Source organism: Leptinotarsa decemlineata, unplaced genomic scaffold, assembly GCF_025532065.1.
Source record: "Leptinotarsa decemlineata unplaced genomic scaffold, Ldec_3_MD MMD2_tig00078422_RagTag_RagTag, whole genome shotgun sequence".
In the NCBI taxonomy this organism is placed as follows: Eukaryota; Metazoa; Arthropoda; class Insecta; order Coleoptera; family Chrysomelidae; genus Leptinotarsa; species Leptinotarsa decemlineata.
The window spans coordinates 14282575-14291371 of NW_027412747.1; the positions used below are offsets into that span (position 1 = coordinate 14282575).

At 37.8% G+C, this 8797-nt stretch overlaps 1 pseudogene; it reads left to right on the top strand.

The window, feature by feature from the left end:
• Nucleotides 1-7561: 7561 nt before the first annotated feature.
• On the top strand, nt 7562-8534 carry LOC111514565 (proteasome subunit alpha type-7-1-like; annotated as a pseudogene).
• Nucleotides 8535-8797: the final 263 nt, after the last annotated feature.

Consider the following 8797-nt stretch of genomic DNA (forward strand, 5'->3'; position numbering starts at 1 on the left):
GAAAGAGGTGTACTTGTGACTGCGTGCAGCTTTATCAATGCAATTGAGAATTCCATACCGCCGTACCTAATTTTCCCAAGAGTGCATTTTGAAGACCGTATGCTGCAGGAGGGTCTTCCCGGTATTGCTGGGGGTGCTGCGAAAAGTGAATGGGTTAATAGCGTATTGTTTATTGAAATTTTGAAAAATTTTCATGGATTTGTTAAAAGTACACCAGAGTCACCGGTGCTACTTATTCTTGATAACAATGTGTCCCATATTTCGATAGAATCTATCGAATATAGCAAGCATAATGGGATTTCACTATCAACATTACCTCCGCAAACAAGTGGAAAACTTCAGCCACTGGAGAAGACTGTTTATAAATCACTTAAAACCAACTTCAATAGTGCTTGTAATGATTGGATGATCACGAACCCTTCAAATAGAAATATTTTAAATGACGATGATTTTCTATCGTCTGCAGTAACAGATATAGGCCACTCATGATAACGCAACACTCTCCTGACCCTTCAAATTCACAACAACCCTCATATTCACCAAAACCATCAACTTCTGAACCATTACCAATGCACTCAAGTTTACAGCATTCCCCAAGAGCCTCAACTTTACAACAATCACCAATCCAGTCATCTTTACAAGTTTCAACAGGACCTAAAATTTCACAGCATTCACCAATACTGAAAACTCCCGAACAATCACCAATTGATTTGCATCAACCTTCACAGCAAAGAGAAAATACATTTTTACATAGAAATGAGCCGGTGGTGACCAGCAAAAATATGGTAACACCAGTTGAAATTCGGCCATTTTCCAAGGCTTCTCCAAGAAAACAAACAGTTCAAAGGAGAAGAACAAGGAAAAGTTTGATTCTTACAGAAACTCCTATTGAAGATCAAATTATAGAAGATCTAAGAAATAAACAAACGGTGAAACGTAAAATATTTAAAAGAAAAGGAAAACAGACTTAAGCTAAACGAATTAAACGGGACAGTAGTTCAGAAACGGAAAGTGACCCAGCATCTGCAGCCGATAGTTGCGATAGCGTTGGCCCTATGAGTGATGATGATGAAGAAGTAGACATGAATTTTGAGGAAATAGCCATTGGAGATTACGTTTTGGTACAGGAAGGAAAAAGTAAAGGTCACAATATTATGTCTATAGGAAGAGTTCTATCTAAATTTGAATCTGAAGTTAAAGTTCAGTATGTCAAAAGACTGTTTCCCTCCTTTGAATTTATTCACACAGATGAAAAATACCCTTTCGAAATGACAAAAATTATTGCCAAATTACCTGTTCCAAAGCCATCAGGGGGAACAAATAGAAGGTCAGAAATGTTGATTTTTTCTGTTGATCTACACATTTACCATAATGAACTAAAGTAATGTGGACGTATCTCTATATGTTTATGAAACCTAAAATTTTGCTTTTAGAATTCAGTTTTGATTTGTACACGTATTTTTAAGAGTTCATTTTTGTAATAAAATATTTCCTGTTTCAACTGAGTTTTGATTGTTTTGCCATTTCAACGGATATTTATATGGAAGACTTGTATTTCCAGTAAATTGAATGTTCAGAATTGGTAGAGCACTAATGATAGGGTTAAAACTAATTTATTGGCAGTGTAACACTCTTCCCCAACCTATGTAACAGAGTGCCCCGCTAGCGGGGTAAAGTGTTACAACCGTCATTCGTCGAGATAATATTTTTTCATGAAGGAAATATAAATATTTCAAGAAACAAACATTCACGAAGGATGATGCCAATGTTCAAGGACTAGATACAAAAGAGAGTCGTTATTTTAAATTTATAACTAAAAAAATTATAGGTCGTTATGTTTTTTGTGTAACACTGTGCCCCTACTTCCCCTATACGGTGTCGGAATTTCAGAATAAACCAAAGACTTATTTCGAATATATTTCAAATATTTATACTTGCTTGAAAAGTGAAGTCCTCACGGCCTGATGACTTCGACAATTCTGGAACTGGCCAAACGTCACACCCATGCTCAGTTCCTCAAGAGATGAGATTAAATCAAAGAATGCAATCTTGCCAGGATCACCCTGGGCGATCCTGGGTAGCTGACGCTGAAGAAATATCTGGCGATGACCAGGAGAAAACGCTCAACGGTAGGATTTCTGACTGGCCACTGTCAACTAAGGAAACACCTCCTCAATATGGGGCTAGTGGACACACCTCTATGCAGTATGTGTGAAAAGAAAGATGTAACTGTCAGGCATGTCCTATGCGAGTGTCCGGAGTTTTCGTCAATGATAGAGTATATGTTTGGCGAGTCTTGGCCTACCCATGCTGATATAAAGGAGATGTCTCCCAGTGAACTGTCCACATTCCTGGAAAGGAGAGAATGGACGAAGACCTAGGATGACAACTCTTCGGAAAGATGTACAATGAGTTACATGTGGCCTGAGTGCTGTGGGCCTACACTCACCTTCCCTACTCTACAAAAACAAAAAATGCGTGAGGTCTCACAAAACGAAATTTTTTAAAAGATTTTTGAGCTGACTAAACTTGCTTGAACTACAATACTTATTGTTGTTAGAGCAAAAAATGATCATTTCGTATGACAACAAAGACATTATACGTCGAATTGTATATGGGTTGTACGGAGGAAAAAAGGTTCCAGCTCTAGAAATGTTTCGTAACGAGTTACGGGATTATCTCGTTTATGAATGTGAATATTTGGACACACTGCGTAATATTTTGCTAGATTGTTGCTTTAAGTACAGAAAAATAAATGAAAGAATGGTCATAATGGAGTAATCTCACATTGTAGCATGACGGCAGCATTATTTACGAAAAATTAAGGATAGCCTCTCATCAAAGAAGAGATAGTGTATGTACCTTGATGAAACTTGGTTCGACATATATGATATTGTTGAATATGGTTGGGTGGATGAAGTCGAAAGTGTTCTCTAAATGCACCTTGTTCTTGCGGTAAACGGATTATCATTCTACACGCAGGTAGTAATAAGGGTTTTGTTCCCAATGCTCTTCTACCATCAGCTAGAAATATGAAACAATCATCTGCTGACTACCATGAAGATATGACTGCCAGTCTTTTGAAAAAGTGGTTCATTGAACAACTGCTTCCAAATCTTTTCTTCCCAAATTCTGTTATTGTTATGGACAATGAATTATTGTTATGGACAATTCCCATCTCCATAAAAAAATTCCCATTAGTGGCGCACAGAAAGAAGACATTTTTGAATTAATGGAAAGTAAGAATATTTGAATTTCTAAAAAGGCTACGGAAAAAGTATTATTGGAAGTTATAAAAAATGAAACTTCAATAAAGAATATGTAATCGACAAGATATGCGAAGCCCATGGTTATACTATTCTACATCTATTGAGTACTGTGAATTAAATCCGATCGGGATGATTTGGGCTACTGTAGAAAAAACTAAGAAAATATAATCAATCTCCAACGAATAGTTATTAAGTACTAGGAAATATACGAATGGTTAATAATAAAGTGAACGACAGTAGTGAGAAATGTGTCCAGCATGTCATAGAAAAGGAGAATGAATAATTCATTTCACCTATTATTGACTCCATTATCATAACCGCAAATTCAGATTTAATTTCTGAAAATTCAGATAATGAATCTCAAGTTTTTAGTCAATTCTCGTATAAGTACAAACTAGTTATTTTGACATTACTCACCACGTCTGATAAAAAATAAGTGTAGATTTATCGAAAATTAAATACATTTTGAAATAAACTATACCACGCTGCCCATGTCATACAAAGAAACTGCCAAACTATTTCGTTTTCATGCCTTTCGAATTGACTTCGTATCTACTATAACTAAACGACCTCAGCTATCCCCCTATAGCATCAGATCGATTGCAAGATATTCTTGATTCTTTAATTCTTGACCCAATTAAAGGCCTGAGTGGTGTCCTGAGACGTATCGCCTCTTCAAAGGTGGAATATATTACGAATTTGTCATGTACCAAATTCTTGGGAAGCGAAAGCGGAATCTACACCAAAAGAGTTAACAATTTTTTCTTGAACTGGTTAACCCTCATCCTTACCCTCAAAAATTGCGAAAAATCCTCACATGACCTGATTAAATTTATCGTCAGGTATAGAACCTACAGATGACCACAAATGGAAAGGTAGTTACTGTCATCAAAGTGGTAATATGGCACATTGAACATCCAACAACCTGAATATCGATTAATCAAATTGATTCTCTTCAGTATATCTGTATCTGTATCTGTGGAGTAGGAAAGGTGAGTGTAAGCTCACAGGACTCAGGCCACATGTGTCCCATTGTACATCCCCCCGCGGATTTGTCCTCCTAGGTCATCGTCCATCCTGTCCTTTCCAGGAAGGTGGACAGGTCACTGGGAGACATTTCCTTCATATCGGCAGGTGTAGGACAAGACTCGCCAAACACACACTTTCCTATTGACGATAACTCCGAGCATTCGCATAGGACATGCCTGACAGTCTCATCTTCCTGTTCACACATCCTGCATAGAGGTGTGTCCACTAGCCCCATATTATATTGCAGTATAATATCACAGTCGCCGCAGAAGGATCTTCCAGAAGTGGTCCAAGCATGGTTTCAGAGCGGCACCTGAGCAGTACCTGAGAGGAAAAAAAGAACGTTTCTTGGCTGAAGTTAGTATCCTGGGTGCAGTTAGTACCCGTATCTATTAAAGGGCATCTCCCAAAAAAAGACCTAATTTTGAAGGAAGTATTTGTCTTTCTTACCTACCTGATTGATGGGCTGAGTGGTGCATTGCGAAATTGACTTATCGCCTCTTCAAAGGTGGAATATCTTACGAATTTGTCATCTACGAAATTCTTGAAAAGCGGAAGCAGAATCTACACCAGGAGAGTGAACAATATTTTCCTGAGCAGGTTAACAATTACTTACCCTTAAAAATCGCGAAAAATCCTTGTATGACCTAATTCAAGTTATCGTCAGGTATAGAACTTACAGATGCCCCCAAATGGGAAGGTAGTTACCGTCATTGAAGTGAGAATATTACACCTTGAACATTCAACAACCTGAATATCGATCAATCAAATTGTTCTCTTGAGTATAATATTACATTAGCCACAGAAGGACCTTCCAGAAGTAGTCCATAGGCATGATTTCAGAGCGTCAGCTTACCTGAGATGATCAGAAGAACGTTTATTGACAAGAGTTAGTACCCTGAGTGCAGTTGGTACCCGTACCCGCACACAGGATACATTATTTCGAAGTAGCATATTTGTCTTTCTTACCTACCTGATGAAGGAAATCACAGATTAACCGCCAACCAGGTTCTGTATGAATTGTAGAAAATGTACCATGGTCTGTCAACCATGAAGTTGATTATTTTCCGCAAGGAAATTCAGGCATATGTTCTGTGGCTGCCACGCTACGAGCCAGATCAAGTTTTCACCTTAGAGATAATTCACCGAAGTAAATTGAAATATTCACAAAGATTGTTGGGGATCAATTATGAATAATGTTAAAAGTTTATTTTCTGATTGATTCGGCCGTTATTTGATGAAGTTTCATAGTAATTTCATAAACTACATCCTACGATTTAATCTTCTCAAACTTTATTTTCAAAAATATATCACGACATGTTTCGTAATCACAATAGCTTTTTCGTAATGAATGACATTCTGAAGGTTAATTATGTCATATACTCTGATTTTTATGTAATAAAAAAGATTAGTTAAAAAAATAACAATTATATCAAGCAGAAAAACTGAAATTACAATGAAATAAAATACAAAAACAATTGAAAATTCAACAATTAACAAGGAATGAAAATTAAAATCGAAAGATTTCAAGCCAAGTTACTTCACAACGTTTCGATTGTTAGTATCTACAATCGTCTTCGGATGATGACTGGACTCACTTCTCTGGGAGCTGACTATTTATAGGTCATTCAAGTGCTTTCACCTATCTTCTCTTACCTCTCTCCGATTCATCGGGAGCTGACCGTTTGGCGGGAGTTGGCCGTTTCCGGTTGATTATAGGTTTCCATATGTTGCGAATCTCTACATTGGCTTGACTAAATGCGTTGTTGTATAACATATATGCGGCATTTTTTAATTTACTCCTAAACCAGTGTTCTTCCTTGTGAATGATTTCAGCTTGAGACCGCTAGATGTTATGTTGATGAGTCCAAACATTCTCTGCTATTCCTGATTTGCTGGTTTCTCCTTGTCATGTGTGTTTCTTGTACTCGACAATGCGAACTTCCAATGGCCTCTTAGTTTCACCGATGTAGGATTCTCTGCACTCGCAGGGAATCCGGTAAATGTAATCGCAGTCCGCATTTGGTGGCCTGGTTTCAGGAAGGCTGTTACGGATAGTATTCGCAGATCTGAAGCAAGGTTCTGATGTTATATTTCGACCCAATTATTCGCATCCTTCCCGACAATCCTTAGAAGTAGGGAAGTACAAGTACTGGTTGTGACGGCTTCTCTTCTTTGCGAGGCTCCTGCTGTCTTTTAGCCAATGCCTGTTCCACCATCGCTTTGGAGTAGCCATTCCGTTGAAGATCATTTTTGATGATGTCTATTTCCTTCTCGAGACCTTCCTTCGTATTACAGAGCCCGAAAGCACGGTCTACTGGAGTCTTGATGATTCCTCTCTTAGTCGATTAATGGTGGTTGGATTCCTGGTTCGAATACTGTCCCGTGTAAGTGGGTTTTCGGTACACAGATGTTTTCCATTTTGTGTCGGTCCTCTTCACCATTACGTCTAAGAATGGCAATTCGTTGTGGATCTCCTTCTCCATTGTGAAAGTGATGGAGGGTCTTACGTTGTTGATGTGCTTCAAGAAGGTGTATAGTTGTCGTCAACGTATCTGAACTAGACTCGGGGCTACTTATGGGATTTTCGAAACCACCCCATATATATGTTGGCTATAACCGGTGGGAGTGGCGATCCAATTGGCATTCTCCCTCATCTTCTTTCAGGGATTTCAAATCATTTCATATTATAATAAACAATGAAAGTCCGAACTAATGATATGCACTTCATTGTGATATTTTCACTAAAATGTTTCACAAAAACGCAATACATGTTCCGCTATACAATAGCTTCTTCGGAAGTGTCATAGTTTGACATGTTATAAAGTTAGATGATGGAATCAAGTCAGGGTTTGAAGTTCAGATATATGCAAAAAGTTTCAATGCATCGCCAATGAAATTGAAAACTATTGAAAAACGATTTCAAAGTAGGTATAAAAAGTTTTATAACTGAAAAATATATTCAATATGTGAGGTTCATTTTCCTATCACATTCAGGTTTGATAAAGACTCCATTCCCTATTTTTTTCATTCTTTGATAGGAACAGCATTTCCTTATTTTTCAAAATGCTCAAGTTGGCACGATTGATAATATATCTTATTAGGTATATTCAGTTCGATTGAGTATTCAATTACTTCCCTCTCACAAAATACATTTTTTGTAGCCCATCTTAAAATGGGTGCAAACATTACATCACATGCTTAGGTACATTCATTGAAAATATGTGAGTCTGTGTTGGAATGTGTGTTTGTTGCCTATTACCAAGCAATATTTCGGCTAGGTACGGTTTACTAATATTTCCAAAATCAATTAGATATAAAAATGTCTGCAAGATACGATAGGGCTATAACCGTTTTTTCACCAGATAGACATCTTCTGCAAGTTGAATATCCACAAGAAGCTGTCCGAAAAGAATCTACTGCGGTTGGTGTTAGGGGAGCCAATTTTGTCGTACTTGGAGTCGAAAAAAATCGGTAGCCAAGCTTCAAGGAGAAATAACAGTGAGAAAAATATGTCTATTAGATGAGCATGTAGTTATGGCCTCTGCTGGTTTGACCGCCGACGCCAAAATACTAATCAATCGAGTGCAAATCGAGTGTCAAAGTCACAAATTGACCGTCGAGGATCCTGTTACATTAGAATATATAACACGTTATATAACACCGTTGAAACAATAGTATACTCAGAGTAATGGCAAGAGACCTTTCGGTATCTTTCGTCTTATCGGTGGCTTTGATTATAATGACAAACCACATCTTTAACAGACAGAGCCGTCAGGTGTTTACTACGAGTGGAAAGCAAATGCTACTGGTCGATCTGCAAAAACAGTAAGAGAGTTTCTGAAAAAGTTTTATAATCGTGAAGAGGTAGCTACAGAGAAAGGCACTGTGAAGTTGGCTATACGTGCACTGTTGGAGGTGGTCCAATCGGGGCAGAAAAATTCAGAAATTCCTGTGATGCGGCATGGAGAACCCTTGGAAATATTGGATGGAGAGCCTATCGAAAAATACGTAACAACGATAGAGGAGGCTTTTGATTTTGAATTCGACTTGAAGTTTGATTCGACTTTGATATCGTCGGAAACACAGTCTCCAACAGAAAAACAACACAAGCTATTCGCCGTCGTTTACCACGAAGGCAAAAATGCCAACATTGGATACTACGTGGCCAATGCCTTCCACGTCGGCTACAACTGCTGGATTAGGTACGACGATTCTTCGGTCAAGACCGTGTAAAAAAAAACGTATTGAAACCCCAGGGAACGCGAGTTCCTTATTTGCTGTTCTACAGGAAAAGCGATATTTTCCTATCTAAATAAGGTTGCTACTTTTACGAAGAGTTCAGCGTCAAAACTGATCATTTGATGTACAAAATCTGTTTCAAAATATGTTTCAAATCTGTATTTCAAAATATAGTGAAAACTATGACTTAATATTCCTCATATCAATAACAATTCATAAACATCACCTTCAATAAACAAATTATGAATCAATCACTC